The sequence below is a fragment of the Ctenopharyngodon idella genome, chromosome 3 (assembly GCF_019924925.1).
Source record: "Ctenopharyngodon idella isolate HZGC_01 chromosome 3, HZGC01, whole genome shotgun sequence".
NCBI classification, from domain to species: domain Eukaryota; kingdom Metazoa; phylum Chordata; class Actinopteri; order Cypriniformes; family Xenocyprididae; genus Ctenopharyngodon; species Ctenopharyngodon idella.
The window spans coordinates 31678501-31699854 of NC_067222.1; the positions used below are offsets into that span (position 1 = coordinate 31678501).

At 35.6% G+C, this 21354-nt stretch overlaps 2 long non-coding RNA genes across 3 annotated transcripts in view; one reads left to right on the top strand and one right to left on the bottom strand.

Annotated features, from left to right (window-relative positions):
• The window catches only part of LOC127509640 (uncharacterized), a 160855-nt gene that overhangs the window by 16268 nt on the left and 123233 nt on the right, over positions 1–21354 (top strand). The window lies entirely within an intron of this gene.
• The window catches only part of LOC127509642 (uncharacterized), a 38938-nt gene continuing 18885 nt past the window's right edge, over positions 1302–21354 (bottom strand). The window contains exons 2-3 of one of the 2 annotated variants that reach the window (XR_007929327.1): positions 5023–5078; positions 1302–1408 (exon numbers count right to left, since the gene is read on the bottom strand). This is a non-coding gene — a long non-coding RNA (uncharacterized LOC127509642). The remainder of the gene's footprint in view (positions 1409–5022; positions 5079–21354) is intronic. The other variant, XR_007929328.1, reaches the window with a different exon arrangement.

Below are 21354 nucleotides of genomic sequence, written 5' to 3' on the forward strand. Positions count from 1 at the left end.
GATATGTTCATTAAAGGTAGGTGCAAGCACGTGTTTGGAACAACATGTTAGTCTATACTCAGATTTACTCAATTAAGTTTTCCTCTATATTTTTTTAAGGTGAGAAGCAAAATGAATGAGCTGGAAGCTCAGAAGCACAGCCGGCGTGCATGTAGGACCAACACAGCGGCCGTGATCGTGACAATCATTGCTCTAACCATCTTCTTAGTCTTTATGGGTCTTGGAACCTTCCATAATTTATCTGGGCATCCCTCAGCAGTGTCTCATAATTGTGGCACTTCTTTTTCCTCTGAACTATCTTTTGACAACATTGAATGGCAAAAATCAAAACCCCGAAATTCTTATGATCGTAGGTCAGAAAGCAGTGGACACAACTCTTATCAACCTAAAGGCAACATAAATAGAACCTCTCAGAGAAACTCATACAGTGGAGGCAGATGGAAAGACTGAAGGAAGAAATACAAATGAGGTGCAATATAAAGTATATCGGAAACTACAAAAACACATTTTGTTAAGCTATCTATTAACATACTCAAACATAAATAGACAGAAATACAACACACACTTTAGTACTTTACAAATACAAACATCAAGCGTGCACTATTAGCATTACTCTGGAAAAAGAAGTTAATGGTTAATCAAGCTTTCATAGTCATGAGCTTCATGAGAATGGATCAATAAATAAATAATTCAGTCATGACAGTATCAGCAATTATATCTATTTTAGACTGTCTGAAGATTGTGTTCTATTTATAATTCATAAAAAGAGACTTCACTATCATGAAATAATGTGTTAGAAGTCTAGAGAATCCTTCTACAGAGACTCATTTTGTATTTACCATGATTTGACTACATGTGAGAACAGTGCTCCCTCTTGTAAAATGTGCCAAGAATTCACTTGTAACAATTATAAGGAGGCAGGATTATGTGAGTGAATTGAGCTTTGGGTGGCAAGTAGAGAAGACAGGAATATGAATGAAATATTTGTGCATTTTAAAATAAAAATCTTGATTTTAACTTTTACTAACAAAATTCAAAGGTTAGAACATTTACTGTCATTTTTTGATGATTGAATGCAATCTGGAACTGAACTATTTGTGTGGTGAGTGACATTGTTGTTTTTTAACAAGGCAGTAACTGCTCTGTTTCACTGTGACTCTCTGGCGCAGTAATACACAGCTGTGTCCTCAGTCTGCATATTCTGTCCTTGTAGAGTCACTGTATTGCTGGAAGAGTCTCTGGTAACTTGATATCTACTTTTCAGTTTATCACTGTAATATGTGTTACCGCTACCACATATGTCTCCGATCCATTCCAGAGCTTTTCCTGCAGCCTGTCGTATCCAGTCAGTGCAGTAGCTGCTATCAGTCACTGAATATCCAGAGATCTTACAGGACAGTGTCAAAACCTGACCAGGCCTTAAGACCATAGAATCAGTCTGGGTCAGTTCAATACAATGGACACCTGGAGAAACAAATATGGTCTAACATGTTAGATGCATGGAAATATTTTGTATAAACATATATCAGTCATTGTAATTCTAAGGTTTTCTATAGAAACTATGAAGACTTACGAGAGACAGCTGCTAGCAGCAGAAACAACCAAAGAGACGAGGAGACCATGGTTTGAGAAGTGAGAGAGCAAGCTGTTTCTTTTCCTCTTAATCATCAAATAAAGTGGAGGAGAAAGAATATTTGCATACAGTTCTACATATGCAACCCAGAAAATATGTATCTACATATTTCTATATATGATTTTGTATTATGGGCTTTTTTTCTTTTTTATTTAAATTTCTTTCAGAAGACAATGTTGGCAGTAATGATGGGTGTGCTGTGCTATTAGGAAATTATATTTTAATATTGTCTGTGATATGTACAGTTGGCTACACTCTCAGAAAGAAAGGTACGGCACTGTCACTGGGGCAGACAAAATTGAAAAGGTACCTTTGTACCATATTTGTACCTATTAGTACCTTAAAAGTACATATTAGTGTCTTTTCACTTTTGTCCCTTAGAGTATATTGGCCCAGCGACAGCGCCGTACCTTTTTTTTTTCTGACAGTGTATAGAACACATTTTTAATTAATGATAAATTAATTCTTGATAAATTTTGTTGTTGTTGTTGTTTTCAATATATTCACTCAAGATCATTCAGGGCATATATATCAGGCTCAGGGATAAGGACATTTAAATAGTTTATATTCTTATATAGCTTATGTATTTTTATCCTTCAGCAGAAGGTGTGTCTGTTTCTTTGGATCAAAGTTGTATTGTGCTCCAGCGTCATCTGCTGTAATCTCAATGTCACTGAATACTGCTGGTAGAAATACTGTACATTATGTCATTTACATTTGGGTGGAGCTTTAAAATCTAATACTATATTAAGATCTAATGGCACTGTTGATGAGTCTCTACCAACAGAATCCCTTCTGCATTATATTTGTATTAAGAATGTTACAATGTAAATAAACAAACTTGAATGAGAATGTTCAAAAGTTCCAAAGAAAATGTTTTAAATGTTAGTTGTTTGTGTGTGTGTGAATTACGTTGACCTATTCAATAACTGTAATGTGCGATCCAATTCATATGAAGTCATCATATTAGTTATCATCATGACACGTTTGCATTTTATTTTAATTTATTTACTTATTTATTTATTTTGCTTCTGGCTACTACATTAAATCGAAGGTTATTTAAAAGATTATATGCCACTTCATATCAAACACATAATTATAAAGAACATGAATTAAATATCAAAGTGAAGTGTTCCAGGGATTCTGGAACAGCTGAGACTGAAGAGAGGTAAGCAGCTGCTTATATACTCTAGCTGTTGATTGGCAGATTAGATGGGCTCACTCCTCCCTAAATTACATTTAGGAACTTCACTTACTCAAATTTATTATTAGGCTTGTTTTTAACATGATATTTTTTATACCAGCTGAATTAAAATCTATAATTTCATTATTGAAAACCTGAGAAAATCAGACTGTTACGGAAAACCATCAGAAACACTCTTTATTTGTAAAGATGACGATGTTGATGTTTTTGTACAAGGAGGCTGTTTGCGTCTGTCACTGTGATTCTCTGGCACAATAATACACAGCTGTGTCTTGAGCTTGCATATTATTTCCCTGCAGTGTTATTGTGTTACTGGAGGTGTCTCTGCTGATGCTGAACTTGCTTTTCAGTGAATCCTTGTAGTATAAGCTTCCACCAGAGCTGATCAATCCAATCCATTCCAGAGCTTTTCCTGCAGGCTGACGAATCCAGGCTGTATCATAGCTAGTAACTGAATAGGAGACTTTACAGTTGATAGTTAGAGTGGCATCAGGACGGACAGTCAGAGACTCAGGCTGAGTGAGTTCCTCTGAATGAATACCTGTATCAAATGAAATAATACCTGTTAGTAAAATGGCATGAAGATTAAAGACTGTTAACAAGCTTTTTAGCAACAAAATGATGTACCACACAGAAAAGTAGACTAAACTTACAGGATACTACTGCCAGAAGCAACACTAAAGATGAAGAGATCATGGTGTGTTTCACAGCACAGTTTGTTCTTCTCTCCCTCTAGTGATCAGATGAATGTATAAACTGACTCATGTCTGGTGTTTAAATATGCAACAGAAGATTTACATAAAGAGCTAATAATCAACTCCACATGCTCAAACAACAAGAATATTGGGATTACATGAAGAGGCATCACACTGTCCTGAACTTTTAGTCATTATTGATATGGTTGAAGTCCATTAGCAGAAAATGTAATCAGTTTATTGTGACTGTAAGTGATTCAAACTATCAAAATGTAAAAATTTTTGACTGAATATTTCCAGAATCACACTGAATCATGCAGTACTTAAATGTAATGAGGGAAAAATCAGATTTGAAAGAATGAAGCTTTTTTTTTTTTTTACTTTTGTCTTGCTTATATTATTTGTATTATTATTATCATTATCATTATATTATTTAGTTTAAATAATATAGAATTATAGAATATATAGAATTGTATGTAACTATATAACTATATAAGTGTGTGTGTGTGTGTGTGTATAGTGTGTATAAATTATATATATTAGAATTTATTGCCATGATCAGAGTGTTTATGCCATTAAAGTTTATACATTAAATATCTCTTGTTTACTTATTATTTATATTTGTATTATTATTTTGTTGATATTACATCTGACAGCAACAACAGCAGTAAAAAAATGTATGTTTTTGTTGGGCCAACATCAGAAACACTTGCTTTTCTCACCTGTTCAGTGAATTGCAATAAATCTTATGTTTTAAAAATAGCCATATAATTAACAATTAACCAAGGGAAAAAAATAAAAAAGGACGTTTTCATTAATCCTACAATATCTTTACTGGACTGGGCATCACAAAGGCAGACAGTGCCCTCTATTGTAATATCAGCAGAATACTTTTTAAAGATTAATCACTTTACTGTGACTGCACACAACAAAAGAAAGAAAGAAAGAAAGAAAAAGAAAGAAAGAAAGAAAGAAAGAAAGAAAGAAAGAAAGAAAGAAAGAAGAGGTCATAACCAGTTCATTAGAAGTTACGACATGAAGAACATTTTTAGAAATTTTTAGAAACACTGTTTCACACTTGTGAAAAATAAATAAATAATAAATAAATAATGACATTAAGAAAAATTTTGAAAAATTTGAAAAGTTTTTTTTTTTTTTTTTCTATATGGGGACTTTCTCTTATTCTTTTCATTGAAGATGTTTTTGAACAAAGCTGCTTGTGTTTTGTGTCACTGTGATTCTCTGGCGCAGTAATACACAGCTGTGTCCTCAGTCTGCATATTCTGTCCTTGTAGAGTCACTGTATTGCTGGAAGAGTCTCTGGTAACTTGATATCTACTTTTCAGTTTATCACTGTAATATGTGCTACCATCACCACATATCTCTCCAACCCATTCCAGAGCTTTTCCTGCAGCCTGTCGTATCCAGTCAGTGCAGTAGCTGCTGTCAGTCACTGAATATCCAGAGATCTTACAGGACAGTGTCAAAACCTGACCAGGCCTTAAGACCATAGAATCAGTCTGGGTCAGTTCAACACAGTGGACACCTGGAGAAACAAATATGGTCTACCATGTTAGAGAAATTAAAACATTTTGTATAACAATATTTAAAAAAAAAAAAAAAAATTATTATGAATTATTTCTATAGAAACAATGGAGACTTACGAGAGACAGCTGCTAGCAGCAGAAACAACAAGAGATGAGGAAACCATGGTTTGAGAAGTGAGAGAGCAAGCTGTTTCTTTTCATCTTAATACTCAAATAAAGAAGAAGAGGAATATTTGCATCGAGTTCAGAGCAAAACTTAGCATGCAGCAATCAGGTTGCAGAATGAAAATCTGTCACAAATGTTTCATACCAAAAAGAGTGAGTTGATGAAAACTATTAGCACACATTAATGGAACAGAAACAAAAAAGGAATATGCATGCAGTAAAAGAAAGCGGGTGCTTATTAATGACACCTGCTGATTATTAAATATCCACAACACTATGCTACTAGTGTATTAACAGAGACAGCAGCCAATGAGGATTCTCTCTGATGTTTAGTGAAACGCTGCTGCTAATCTGAAATCACATACGGTAACACTTTATTTCGATGGACCACTTTAGACATTCTACTGACTATAAGTAACTTTGCAAGAACATGACAGCTTGTTCTACTAACCCTAACACCTAACCCTAAACTATCAGTCTACTAACAGTCTACTACTAAAGTTTACGAAGAAAAGCGTGACCTTCGCATACTTACCTCCTATATAATAGTTTAAAAAAACAGTATGTGAGTGTAGTATGTCTAAATTGACAGTATCCATAAAAAGTAGACCAAAATATCCGATGACCTACTACTTCTGACAAAATTCTGAGGTGCACATCCAGTGGACTCTTCCCAGATAGCAAGGTGACATTGATTCAATGTTGAAATTCCATCAGAATCATCAGTTTGGTTGAGATTGAAAATTCAATGCTAAATAATATTGAATCATCATTGAAATTTCAATGCTTTTCAGTGTTGAAAAAGACAACATTGAATCAATGTTGATTTTTGGTCAGCTTCATTTCCCCATGTCAATTCATCTGTCCCCTCATTCAACACTTTATTCACATTAGCATTCATGCTCCCCATGACCCTTCCCTCTAGTCTAGTCCCACAAAAATAAATAAATAAATTAAAAAAATAAATAAATAAATACAAATCCTGCCAACTGAAGTATAGATAAACTCCAACCAGTTGGAAGTCAGTGAGATGAAAAAGCTGGACATTATTATTATAATAACGTTACACTCTTTCAACTTAAACAGTAAATTCACAACTACTCATACATCCAGCCTGGTCTCATTGTTAATACGTAGGTATTAATACGTAACTTTCAAAGACACAAAACGTACATTTTTGTACGTTTAGAAAAGTGCTAAAACGTACAATATTGACGTAATTATGGCACTAAAACGTAAAAATACTTACGTTTTTACAGCGAAACAACGTAAAATATTTATGAACCTTATCATGTCTTAAAGATATATGTATAATTTTCCTTTTATCGTTTTGTAGATAAATGTAAGATCCCTAAACCCCATCCCGAACCTAAACCTACTCATTTTATACAGAATGTTTAAAGAATAAAACATAATGGGCAGAAATGTGTAGGAAAATGACAATTTTAGTAAAAATATAACATTAAAATGATATTTTGAGCCACTAATCCTACACCTACCCCTAACCATTTCTTTAAACTACCTACTAATATAAATAAAAGAATGACAGACAAACAAGCGTAATCACAATAATTTATTTTTTGCGTAAATGTCAAAAGTGGTACCAAAAGTAGTTCAAATGATGATGAGTTCCAGTCACAGTCCTCTCTGGCGGTAATAGTTTTTTATAGGGTACAGAGCAGAATTTAACTTTCTAATCCATGAAAATATGATAAATTCGGCTTCTCTCCGTGAAGGCGCGACACTCATTTCAAATGGCGTGATTTTTTTTCCCAAACCAGTTAAGCGCAAACCACGCCCCTTACGTTAAAACCCCACCCCGCAGCCTCGACTCACATCTCTAGCTCGATTTCATTGGTCAACTCTGTTACATTGTCACCTGAGGCATTAATGAAGGCCGTTGATGGATCCGTCGCTGACAAACGGTAAGATAAGCCTGCCAAATGTTTTTAATTGCATTTTATGATCATAAGTATTTGTAGGTTGCAATGTGAGTTTTTTAAGTATTATTATTATTATAATTTTCATTTTACTCATCTTTATTTCGATCGCCCTCAGGGGAGTACGCTTGTTCTGGCTGTGATGAAGAGCAAGCCTTACATCTTAAGGTTAAAAATTTTAATTCAATTAATTTGATGCATCACTTTTCTGATAATGATTTATTTAAAAAAAAAAAAAAAAAAAAAAAAAAACTTCGTGTGTCTAAACGCTAGACCATCTTTTTACTTTTACAGAACTGGTTACCTCCTGGGTATAACTATCACTTCTGCGCCTATCGTTCATGCACTACACAATCAAACTTGGACCACACAAGCTTTGATGCGTCGCTCAGGATTGCACTGACAGAAAGTTGTGAAGTAAAGAAATGGGTGAAAAAGCTTAGTGAGTCATCAGGAGTGAGTTGGAGAGTGGCAGTGACGAAACCAAGAAAGGGACAACGTGTGCTTTATAAGGTAATGTCAAATCAGTTCATTCATCTTTACACTAAATTAGTGTAGGACAATTTGTTATACTGAAAATGTCTTTACAGTAGTCTAAATGGTGTTAACACACAGTACTGTACTGTGCAAGAGGCACATTAGATTCTTCACCTAAATTTTAAGACAATTATATATTTCACTAGTGTTCCGGTAAGAAATATCAATTAACATTTTCAAGCTTTCCTTTTACCATTAATTGTACTAGTTAAATGAGATTTTTATCCCTGTGATGGACTGGACATCTGTAGGCTCCAGTATTCACACAACCCTAGGACAAGTGGATTTTCGTATGCACAGCGAGTCCAGAATGATATGGTTTGCACATAGATAATGTAGTCCATAATGTAGTCCATTTGGGATTGCATAAAGAGAAAAAAACTGTGGCAACATCTCTAATACACTTGGAGAAATCTACTTGCAAATCTAAACAATAAAATCTAAAACAACAATAAAACATTTATTTATGAAATTTTTTAAAACATCCTCAATTTACAGCATTTTTCTCAAATGCATATACATTTTTACATTTTTCGGCTTTGCAGGTAGATAAGTGTATTAGAGATGTTGCCACAGGATTTAATCGGTCTCAGCTTTTTGTCTCTTAATGTAATCCCAGTTGGACTCTGATGATTGTGAGATCAGAACTCTATGTGGGACATGCTGTTTGTTGTTGGACTCCTTGTGAATACAAAAATCTCATTGGCTTATTTGTTGTTGCTGTCATTGTCAGCCAGGACTCTCTGGAAAAAGAGATGCATCACAATTTGATGTTTTCCTAGATAAATAAAGTAATAATAATAATAACAATTAATGGCAAAATGAACGTTTAGAAATATAAACTTTTTTTTTTTTTTTACTGGCACACTAATACAAAAGATATAAATGACTAAATAAAATCTAACATGCCGAAGATTTGTGCACAGTTCTGTATATTTAAACATCCATATTTGATCTATATCTATCTGTAGGCTCATTATAGGTGCCAGCACAATGTTTGTGTCCAATGGCACGGCTAATCAAAGACGGTTATCAAAAAATACATGCTGTGAGGCAAAAATGGTTTGCACTCTAGTGAAGACTGTAGACAAAAGGGGAGGATCTAGTAGGTGAGTTAGAAATTATGAAGATGAGATAAAATAAGTGTTTTTGCCAGCTCCTTTGTGAGATTTGTTTTTATTTTTCAGGAGCAATGATCCCCATATACCCACCTACCCAACTTCTGTGCATTTGTACAATGTACATAATCATAACATCTTTGTTGCGGAGGCACTGAGACACAGGGATGTAGGGGCCAAGGCAATAGAGTCCCTGACTCAGTTGTTTGAGATCGGGCACAGCCCAACATCAGCTCTGGCTGTACTTAAAAGTGACATGCTGGCTGAGCATGGCAACAAATATGTATATGCCTCAGCCAACCGTGCCCTTTGCCCAGACCTTCAGTTTTGCTACAGGTATGTGAAATTGTACTAGGTCTACTAAGTAGAATCAGTAGCTTTGACAGACCTATGTAGTTCAAAAAAATAATTTCATTTGCAGACTGTATCAGAAGGTAAATAAGCAGGAGTTTGGAGAGCAGAGTGGGGAGGGAATGCTAGCAGCTTTGGAAAGGCAGGTAGAATCCTACGATGCAGCATGTGATGACAGCTGTGCAAAACTTGGAATGTCTTCAGCAGGAACACCACTTGTAGCCATTTGTTCCCCGTTGATGAAACGAACACACAGTCTTTCCAATAGCGGAGAAATGTGTTTTATGGATTCTTCTGGTAACATGGACCGGGAGAACTGCAGGGTGTTTCTCCTTCTCACACACACCTGTGCAGGTGGTCTTCCTCTTGGGATAGTAATAACCCATTCGGAAGATGAGAGGACAATTAGTGAGGGATTGGAGCTGTTGAAGTCATTATTGACAAAGGATGCCTTTGGAGGGCGAGGTGAGGCAGGCCCTTGTGTGTTTCTTACAGATGACTCAAAGGCAGAAAAGGGAGCTATAGCCCAGGTCTTTCCTGAAGCCACACAGCTGCTCTGCATATTTCATCTTCTGCAAGCTGTGTGGAGATGGTTGTGGAACAAAGAACACAAAGTTGAGATGAAGGACAGACAGACACTGTTCAGCATAGTAAAAGACATGCTTTATGCCAGGGAGATGAGTACAGTTGAATTACTCTACCAGCAAGCCCTGGACAACCCTTTGACCACCAGGTAGAGAAAATAGTAGACAGGTAGAGGTAGCTTAAATATTTTCTTAGTATTTCTGGTGTGTTTACCCTGAGAGGCCTATTTAGAGGCTTTTATTGTACTGTATTTATTCTTTACAGTTTTTTTTTTTTTTTGTAACTCATTACAGATACAAGAAGTTCCTGACCTACCTACAGAGTCTTTACAGTCGACGTGAGAGTTGGGCTCTCAGCTATAGAAGGGACTTGCCAACCCGTGGCAACCAAACAAATAACTATGTGGAGGCTGCAATCCGTGTCTTGAAAGACAAAATACTTCAAAGAGTAAAAGCATTCAACCTCCCTCAATTATTCAACCTTTTCGTCACTCGACTAGAGATGTACTACGAAGCACGTGTGACAGACGTTGCACTTGGCCATTGGGAAGCATTCCACCGGTCAAAATTCCTTGCTACAGAAAGTAATATTAAAGCATCTGATATTTCTCAGGTAAAGTATGATTTTTAAATATAAATCGTTATAAAATTGATGATTCTTTTCTCATTATGTGTTTTTAAGCCATCTTGCAGCCTTATGTTTTCGTCCTGTCATCATCAACCGTCAAAGTTCAATTCCAATAAGAACGCAAGTACAAAGGAGGCATGAAAGTACCCCTATGTAAAAAGTAAACATTTGTTGTTTTGTTTTACAGAAATTACAGAGAAATTAAGTGATAGAGACTTGGAGAAAGCCTGCAGTATGTTTTATTGACATATTAAAAAGAATCTTAACATTGACAAAGCACTAGTAGCATTAAATATGCATATTTATTTTCGTGAATACATGCAGTAAAATAAAAATATAAAAAATAATATAAATAATGTAATCAAATTTTTCAATAGGTTATAACATCTGTGTGGTAAAATGTTATTTATTGTGCATTGGGTGGTACTTAAAGGGTTAGTTCACGCAAAAATGAAAATTCTGTCATTAATTACTCACCCTCATGTCATTCTACACCCGTAAGACCTTCATTCATCTTCGAAACACAAATTAAGATATTGTTGATGAAATCTGATGTCTCAGTGAGGCCTGCATTGCCAGCATTGTTACTGCACCTCTGAAGATCCATACTAAAAACATATTTGAAACAGTTCATGTGAGTTCAGTGGTTCTACCTTAATATTATAAAGCGACAAGAATCTTTTTGTGCGCCAAAACAGCAAAATAACGACTTTTTCAACAATATCTAGTGATGGCCGATTTCAAAACACTGCTTTGAAGCTTTACGAATCGAATCAGTGGTTCGAAGCGCCGTGTCACGTGACTTTAGCAGTTTAGCAGTTTGATACGTGATCCGAATCACTAATTCGAAACAAAAGATTCATATGGGTGTAGAACGATATGAGGGTGAGTAATTAATGACAGAATTTTCATTTTTGAGTGAACTAACCTTTTAAAATGTGTTGGGACAGTTAGTTGAGCAACAAGATCATTGCATCTCAATTCTCACAAAGAATAGTTCTGTGTCCTTGTGTCCTTCCAAGTTCATTCTTTAAAGCTAGTCTAACAGTCTAGTCTTTGAATTCTTAGAATTGAGAAACATCCAATATATCTGTATTTTATGTCTTCATGTCACTGTTAGGTTGGAGAGAAGAAGTTTCAGGTGAAATCCTCCACATCAGGGCACACCTATACAGTGGACATGGAGTTGGAGCTCTGCACATGTCCCATTGGCCATAGTGGAGCACCATGCAAACACCAGGCAGCAATAGTGCAAAATTACAACATCACCTCCATCAACTTTCTTCCCACAACGAAATGAGGGCTAAGCTGCTGAAAATAACAAAAGGTTTTTTTTTTTTTCTTTGCAGCATAGGTTGTCACACATGGACTGACACTACCTTCTTTACATATTTGAACAAATGTCCTGTTTATCATCTTCACAGCCTCAGTTTCTCTTGACTTCCTGAACCCTTTACGGCAAAATATGCCTAAACCAAGCACGTTAGCTGTAGGTAAGAAAGTTCAAGTGGGACTTAAAACCTTCATTATACATACTTAATTCTTAATAAAAACAATTTGTACAGCAGTGTGACATTAGTATACAATTGTTATAGACATGCCTCCGAGGCAAGAAACCTGCAATACTGATCATCAGTACCATCTCAGTGCTCAAGATGACGGTCAGTATAAAGGGAGAGATGGTTTTCAATGTATTCTTTTTTTCTTTCTAATGGTGGCATATCTCTTGCTACATTTAATTTTGTCTCTGTGTTTGTTATGAACCCATAGACTTGCATCAGCTGGGCCTGTCTTCCCCCAGCTCTGCACAACTGCACCAAACATCACCTACTCTAGAGGACTCCTACACCAAACAACCCTGTGTGCCGAGTGACTCAGAGGAAGGTGAGTCCATGAAGCTTAGTTACGTTAAAAATTCTGTCTAATTGTTATTAGAGCCAAAGAAGCTTTTCCTAAGAGAAGTTAAGTTAAAGTTTCGGGTCATTTTGGGGTCCTTGAAGGATTAGTTCACTTTCAAATGAGAATTTCCCCAATCTTTACTCACCCTCAAGCCATCCTAGGTGTATATGACTTTCTTGTTTCTGACGAAGACAATCAGAGAAATATTAATAAATATCCTGACGCGTCCGAGCTTTATAATGGCAGTAATGAGCTACCAAACGAGTATGAGCTGAAGAAAGTGTCTCCATCCACATCCATCCATCATAAACATATTCCACACGGCTCCGGAGGCCTTCTGCTATTGACTTGCAAAGCATGGAAAAAAATACTATGTCAATGGCTACCACAAACTGGTTACCAACATTGGTTACCAGAAAATGTTCTGTATTTTCCATTAGTTCCATTGGTTTCCTATGGGTTTAATTTTAGATCCCTAAGAATACAAGTAATATGACTATATTTTTAAGATCATTCAGCATTTTGCTAAGTGCTACTAAAATCACCAAGTATCATACCATTCTGAAAAAGTAAACAGATGTAAAAAATTAAAACATACAACTAACAACAAAGACTACTAGAGAGTTAAATGCATGTGCCATGCAGTGCTTGGGCTTGCAGTGTTTGCAGCTGTATTCAGATGTTTGTGTGGAAAGACATTATTGTTACATAATTTAGTTTCAATTGACAACCCTCAGTTTTGTTTACTGGTCCAAGTGTTTGTTGTTGTTTAATTATTTTTTATTGTTTTCTTATTAAACAGCATCTATACCTCTGGGACTGCTCAGTGAACTGGCTGAAAACTCTGACTACAGTGATGCCATGACTACAATGGCCAAGCAGCTTGAAAAGATGCAGCACAACCCGACCCAAGTGATCTCTGCATTTTACTGTTTTGGTAAAGGGATGTCGGTGTCAAAACGTGCAGCAGCATTAAGATGAGCTGCTAGACGACCAGGTCCTATTATTGGTTGTCAGCCAACAGCAGTGGCCCGAAGAACAAATAAGACCGGTTCTAGGTGGCGTTTGACAGCTGGACGGCCCAGGAAAAAGTAGTTCTGGTCCAAAGCATGACTACAGCAGATATACAGGAAAAGGGAGGAAAAGGGCTGTCAGGGTTCGCCACAAATTGTCAGAATCTGTGGCAATGAACTACTCGCATCAAACTTAAAATGGTACCAATGTTTGTATGGTGTGAGTGGATTGGGTGTTTTTAATTTGTTCATCCTCAATGTTTCAAAATATCAATTAGTAGACAAGTTAAAGGGTTAGTTCATCCAAAAATGAAAATTGTCATTAATCACTCACCCTCATGTTTTTCCACACCTGTAAGACCTTCGTTCATCTTCGAAACACAAATTAGGATATTTTTGATGAAATCCGAGAGGTCTATGACTTGTCCATAGACAGCAATATAATCAACACTTTCAAAGTCCAGAAAGGTACTAAAGATATCATTACAACATTAGACGTGACTGCAGTGGTTCAACCTTAATTTTATTAATGACGAGAATACTTTTTGTGTGCAAAAACAAAAATTACAACTTTATTCAACAATATCTTATCTTCTGTGTCATTCTCATAATTGTTTACGTCCAGCGCTTCCAGGTTCTACGTCAGAACGCCAACTCATTATTGGCCGGCTCCTGCGTCGGCATCACACGCATGTGTCATGCTGATCACGTGATCAGCTTTAGCCAATACTGAGCCGGCGTTCTGACGTAGAACCTGGAAGCGTTGGACATAAAGCGCATAAGAGAATGACACAGAAGAGAAGAGATTGTTGAATAAAATCATTATTTTTTTTGTTTTAGCACACAAAAAGTATTCTTGACGCTTCATAACATTAAGGTTGAACCACTGTAGTCACATGACTGTTTTAACGATGTCTTTAGTACCTTTCTGGACCTTGAAAGTGTTGATTATATTGCTGTCTATGGACGAGTCATATACCTCTCAGATTTCATCAAAAATATCTTAATTTGTGTTCTGAAGATGAATGAAGGTCTTACGGGTTTAGAACAGCATGAAGGTGAGTAATTAATGACATTATTTTCATTTTTGAGTGAACTAACCCTTTACTGCAAACAAAGTATTATTTATGAATTCTAGGTTAGGACTGCAGGTTATGAAGTTATATTAAAAATCATATTCATAAACTTGTTTACACTAGGAACTGCACAGACAAAAATGTAATTTCATGCATCCTTTTAAAGTTTTTGATAGCATTGTGGATTGTATGTAATATTGTTTTTGTGTACCACAGCATTTTTGCATTTTATCTAATAAAAAATACCACAGTACTGTGTGGTTAATCAGCTCTGTGATCATTTGTAATCATTACATTATTGGGTGTGCTTTTAAATCAGTCTCTGGGTACTTTGATGTCATACTCCTATTGGTCTGTGCAGCTTCAGGTAGCATTAGACTGCAGGGTAATGAGTTCATATTGTTTGTAGGGCTATACTAAAGAATGAAGAATAAGCTAAAGAATAAAAGTGTTTTTAAAAAAAAAAAAAAAAACTTTTTGTGTTTGCAGATTTTTCCATACTCGGTTTGCAGTAGTTTTCTCAGTGTTAAGAACCTCCTGTTTGTGGGTGTTTTATAGCCAATATGTGTGTAGTTTTATGCACTTTTTATTCCCTTTATGTATCTTTTTTATTTTTTTAAGTTGTAAAATGTGTGTGCAACATTTCACTTCGTATACACACTTGTGTATCCCTTTTGTATATTGGGTATTGTATTAAAATTAGTTTCCCCACATGAAAAATACTATAGTGTTTTGAACCATACTATAGTAAAGTACTTGAATTAATTTGTGGTGGTAAATTTTATAGTTGCAGTGGTAATATAACAACTATAGTAATATAAACAAATGACCCAATACTGTACTAAGTTTTCTACAACTATAGGGTATATTATACTACAATACACTACAGTTTACTGTAGTAAAAGCTAAACTATTCTACAGTATTTATTACAGTTTATCAGTTCACTAGTTAATACTACAGTATGCTGTAGCATTCATTAACAAAGTGTTGTAAATACTAAAATATATACAGTATACTACAATTTACTATAGTGCGGTTTAAAACCCGCGTATTTATCGTATTTAATATAAATTACGATAGTGTTTTTTCATGTGGGGCGGTGTGGCAAATCAGCGCTGTGATATAGTTGACCAATGAAATCGAGCTAAAGATGTGAGTCAAGGCTGCGGGGTGGGGTTTTAACGTAAGGGGCGTGGTTTGCGCCTAACTAGTTTGGGGAAAAAAATCACGCTTTCAAATGTCAATCCACTGAAACACGGCATGTCGCAATCTGTGACGAAGCAGGTGAGAACCAATGAGCGTTTGATATCAGTGCCGTAAACCATGTCGTAACACTTCTCGAGGGTGGCGCTACTTTCAAATTTGAATCATAACGAGCGCGAGCTTTGACTGTGACGGTCGCTGTTGCTGAGAATGAAGATGAAGATCGATGGATAAAGGGCTGAATTTGGATCTGTTCCTTACAAACATATGGATTCTAAAGATTGGGAGTACAGCGAACAAATAAAATGGATGTGATTTGTGAATTTATGTTGTGCTTTGGTGTATCTTATTGTATTGTCAGTCACTGCATAGGAGAAAACGCCTTCTGTGTCGCACAGCAAACAAACTAAATATTACAAAATGGTTAAATTACAGACATTTTATTCATAAGGTTTTAAATTGTAGTCTTGTTTAGCATTATTTAATCCTCCGAAACGAGCAGCACAAGTCACGAACAGAAATGTTTCATATTAAGTAGATGAGTAAACTGCTTTCAATTAAATTAGACTAAAAACAACATTAAATCATTAAAGACACGATTTTAATATTAATACATGGGAATTCATATACATTCACACTTTACGTTACATGATTTACGTTTTTTTGCTGTTAATACGTAAGTATTTTTACGTTTTAGTCCTCTAAATACGTCAATGTTGTATGTTTTTTGTGTATGAAAACGTAAGTAAATGTACGTGTGGTAGAACCACAATTTACGTAAAAATACACACGTTTTCTCATGAGATCACGTTGATACATCTCACCTGCACTTTAAGGATCCCGCGTCAGACGTTTTTCTGACGTCACGACGCACGAGCGTCTTGAACTTTCTGCTCGAATCGATCGATTTTCTCGGACTGAAAGCTAGGTTGAACTTGGAAATTTGTTTTACTTTATATATTCGATAATGCAGCGTTTGAATGTGTGTTTTACAGTTAATTAACGTTGTTTGTGAACATGAATACTAACAGAATCGTAATTAATCGAATTTAAAATGAATGCGTCCTTTACCGTGTAGCAGCGCGAGATATTTGAAATGCTGTGGGCGGGAAATGCGCGTGATTCCTGCATTATAATATTGAGTTAAGCTTTTAAATTAATATTTGTCTGTTCTTTTATTTGTCTTTGACATGTTAGCTCTGATTTCATGTGCCCAAAATGATGATCCAATTTTGTTAGTAAAGACATTGTGAGCTAACGTTACATTTGCCTAACTTGGTGTTTTGCTTCGTCAAGGGAAAAATGTTAGGATATTTTTAGTATAAATCATGATCATGATTTTAGTAGAAATAGTAGATTATAACAGTAGTATTTGCACAACTAATTAATTGACTTAGCAAACAACTTTCGACCACTAATGCTGTAAAAATGTTTCTCCTCTTAGGACCTAAAGCTTTTCAATGTTGTTTGACAACCGAGGACACTGTGCAATACTTGGTAAGTAATTTCTATATAAAAACTGATATAGTTGTTAATGAATTACTAATGTTGGATATGAGTAAAATCCATGTTGTTTATTGACTTGCATGTTATCCTCTTTAACAAACTTTAGACTTGGAATTATCCAAACCAGATCTTCATTAACTCACCTTTATGCCATTCCAAATGCATGTGATTTTTGTGATGTTTTTCTCTGAAAAATATCTGTTTTGTAATAATTGTTGCTAAAATGCATGTTTGAGCTGTTTTAACTGAAAGTAACTTGCACTGACATCTTAAAATTTGTCTGTGCTATTGTTTTGTCTCAAGATGAACACCAATAATGTATTTTTTCTTTACTACTTAACCCCTTTCACAGAGAAGGCTTAAACCTAGTCCCAGACTAAAATGCATGTCTGAGCTGTTTTAACTGAAAACATATCTTAAAATATGTCACTGCCATTGTTTTGTCTCAAGATAAACACTTTTCTAAGGCATGTTTATAAAAGCTACTTAAATAATTGAACTAAGGTCTGATCCTGGCTTAGCCTAAGCCCTGTCTGTGAAACCAGGTCTATTTGTTTGTCACCACAAAATGCCATTTTTACAGTCACTTCTTTTTTCCTCAATGTGATGTTAATTCCTGTTCAAACAGTGTGTGGTTATAAATAAATACATTTGTATGTAAACTGAAGGAAGTTGTGATTTTTTTTTTTTTTACATTAAAAACCATATTAACTGCAGCCCTTACATTGTCTCTGATTGAAATGAGTAGAAATAGACATTTAACTGGCTTAGAATCTTGCTGTACATAAAGCAAGACTGATTTGATATTGTTTCCATGTTAATTCAATGTTAAATAGGTGATTTAATTAAGGTTGAAAAAACATTAATTTTACAACCATCTTGATCTATTTTTCATCATTGAAATAACATTATTTCAGGGTGCAAACCTGATGAAAAATCAATTTAAAATTCAACATTGATTCAATAATAATTTGGTTAATGCATTAACATTGATTCAACGTTGATTCAAGGTTGGTCTGCTATCTGGGTTTACTATCCCATGAAGCCACAGTAGAGGATTTGTGAATGCCAGTGAACTGACCAACTCACGCTGGTAGGTCACATGACAATGACAACAAAGCAAATGTAGGGGAGCGTGGGGCACAAACTAACGCGGGGTTAGTTGTAACACACAGTTTAAATACTTCCACACACGCTAGCATGAAGAAACTTAGCGTATTTACTAGTTACCATATCAACAATATCTAGAGAAAAAAATGTGCCAAAATTCAGAAATCTTTGGAAGATATCACTGATCATTTATTTAACAATAGCAAAAGTAAATTTATTACTTAAGCTAATTTTCCATCTATATTTTTTGTGTTTATATAAAATTAGACAAATCTGATATTATTTTAATCTCCTATCTGTTGTTTAGCAGTTTGGGTAGTTCTTTAATGCTTCACTAACTATCAGAAGACACTAACCATGTTTAAATTCCAGTTGCGCAGATAGGGTTCGTTGTAACACTGCGTTACAATGTGCCCCGCTATTAGAACTACAGTTACAATACAACTGGCATAATCAACTTTTATTTCTATTTCTATTTTATTTCTGTTGAGAAACCATGGGAAAAAAGGTGAATAAAGACTGAGAGGAAGAACCTGAACATCCAGAAAATATTATTTCAAGAAATGTTCAGCATTTGTACTGGCTCGTCTATTTGTCTCGTGTTCTGTGAGAGCTGTGAGTGGAGGGAAAGGAGTGTTTTTGTTCAGCTCTGTGTTTTTCTGAATGTCTGAATATGTTTCTTCATCTGTTTGCATGAATTGTTTTGACCAGTGCTGTATAGCTGTGTTTTACAGAGTGTTCATTGTCAAACTACAAAATTATTTAAATTTGAATTTCTAAAAAAAAATGCTATTATTTTATATGAAAAAAATAATTATTGTCTTTTATTAACAAAATAATTTAATTTGTCATGTATATTTTTTTAATTAAATCAGATAACATTTTTAGCTGTCATATGGTCATGTTACAACGTGCCCCATCACATGTTACAATGTGCCCCATCACATGTTACAATGTGTCCCACCTATGGGGCATGTTGTCACATTACATTTCCCTTCTTTCGGGGTAAATAAAGAAAAAAGTATACACTGTATTAATGAAACAAAGCCACATATTTGTAACAGATCTGTGAAATTAATGTGGAACAAAATAAATTCTCTGAACCCTAAGTAGATTTACACAAACTGAGAAAGCCAAAAAGCGTTAGGTTGTCCCCCGCTCTCCCCTAGTACATCTGGTTTGCATTCATTCTGCACACAATCATACATACAGAATTTACTTTTTTTTAACATTTGTAAAGTAATTACTTATTCAAAACAAGTACCTACTTAGAGGGCCTGCAACGTTATCTCACGACCAATTTGTATATATTTTACGAGGTGACTAATTCGTACAAATTCATACGTCCCCACTGTTATAATTAACCTACATTAGCCAAGAACATGTGGACACAGCCATAGTACTTACTCTTCTTCTTTTATAATTTTATAATTTTTAGCCTCCTCTTACAACTCCCCCTTCTGGCCACATACTATATTTCAGAACACTCAACACAACATATCCCCCTTTTCCTGGAAAGCATTTACAATTGCGTTAGAATTTACCAAAACTCAAGCAGTCATAATATAAGGGGTACATACACTAGATAAACAAAGAAATAAAAAACACAGTGTATAATAATGACTTAAGAGTCAACCTAAAGTCAAGTCACCTTTATTTATATAGCACTTTTTACAATGTAGATTGTGTCAAAGCAGCTTTACATTGATAACTGGTACATTGTTTGGCTGCACAGCAGCTCTTAAAGAATAGTGTCAATGTAGGCAGATCAAAGCACTGTTGGATATCAAATGTCAAGTGTCCCCAACTAAGCAAGCCAGAGGCGACAGCGGCAAGGAACCCAAACTCCATCAGGTGACATCAGCTGGCAGACAAGTGGCAAATTGGTGTTAAAATGGAGAAAAAAACCTTGGGAGAAACCAGGCTTAGTCGGGGTGCCAGTTCTCCTCTGGCCAACAGTGCTTTGTTACAATTCAGGTTGCTATCATAAGTCCAATAGGATCGCAACATTAAAAGTTACATTCAGTTCCATCCAATTGAGGATCGTATTGATCGTATTGAGGATCATGCCGGTATGGACGGTTGTTGAGGAACTGTGTTGTGGCTGTTGTGTCGATGAGGCCCTCACAGTGGATGATCTAGTTGACTCAATCTCTGCTGATACGTCAGGGCTGCGTTGTGGTCATGTCAAGGTGCAGGTCCTTGGTCTCACCTGGATACGGCCCGGATCCGGTTGACTACGGTGAACCTCGGGATACACAGAAAGACTAATATTAGCGTAGATGCCATTCTTCTTCTGATGTAACGAGTACATCAGGTGTTATAGGAAGTGTTCCCGGTTCCGGCTGACCTAATTTATGCAGCCTAATAATCCTTTAACGGATTTGAAAGTATAAATTGGTAATGTGTTATGTGTATGCCAGGTTAAAGAGATGCGTTTTTAGTCTAGATTTAAACTGACAGAGTGTGTCTGCTTCCCGAACAATGCAAGAAGATTGTTCCAGAGTTTAGGTGCCAAATAGGAGAAGGATCTACCACCTGCAGTTGATTTTGATATTCTAGGTATTATCAGCTGGCCTGAATTCTGAGATCGCAATAGACATGAAGGACTATAATGAATTAGGAGCTCGCTCAGGTACTGGGGAGCTAAACCATTTAGTGCTTTGTAAGTAATTAGCAAGATTTTAAAATCTGTACGATGTTTAACAGGAAGCCAATGCAGTGTTGACAGAACTGGGCTAATATGGTCATACTTCCTGGTTCTAGTAAGAACTCTAGCTGCTGCATTTTGTACGAGCTGTAGTTTATTTATCAGGCGAGCAGAACAACCACCCAGTAGAGCGTTACAGTAATCTAGCCTTGAGGTCATGAACGCATGAACTAACTGTTCTGCATTTTTCATTGAGAGCATATGTCGTAGTTTAGATATATTTTTAAGATGGAAGAATGCGGTTTTACAGATGCTAGTAACAAAGAGCACACTCAGGTTCCTAACTGACGACGAAGACTTAACAGAGCAGCCATCAAGTGTTAGACAATATTCTAGGTTATTACGTGAAGAAGTTTTTGGTCCAAAAATTAGAATCTCTGTTTTTTCTGAATTTAGTAGTAGGAAATTACTGGTCATCCAATTTTTTATATCAG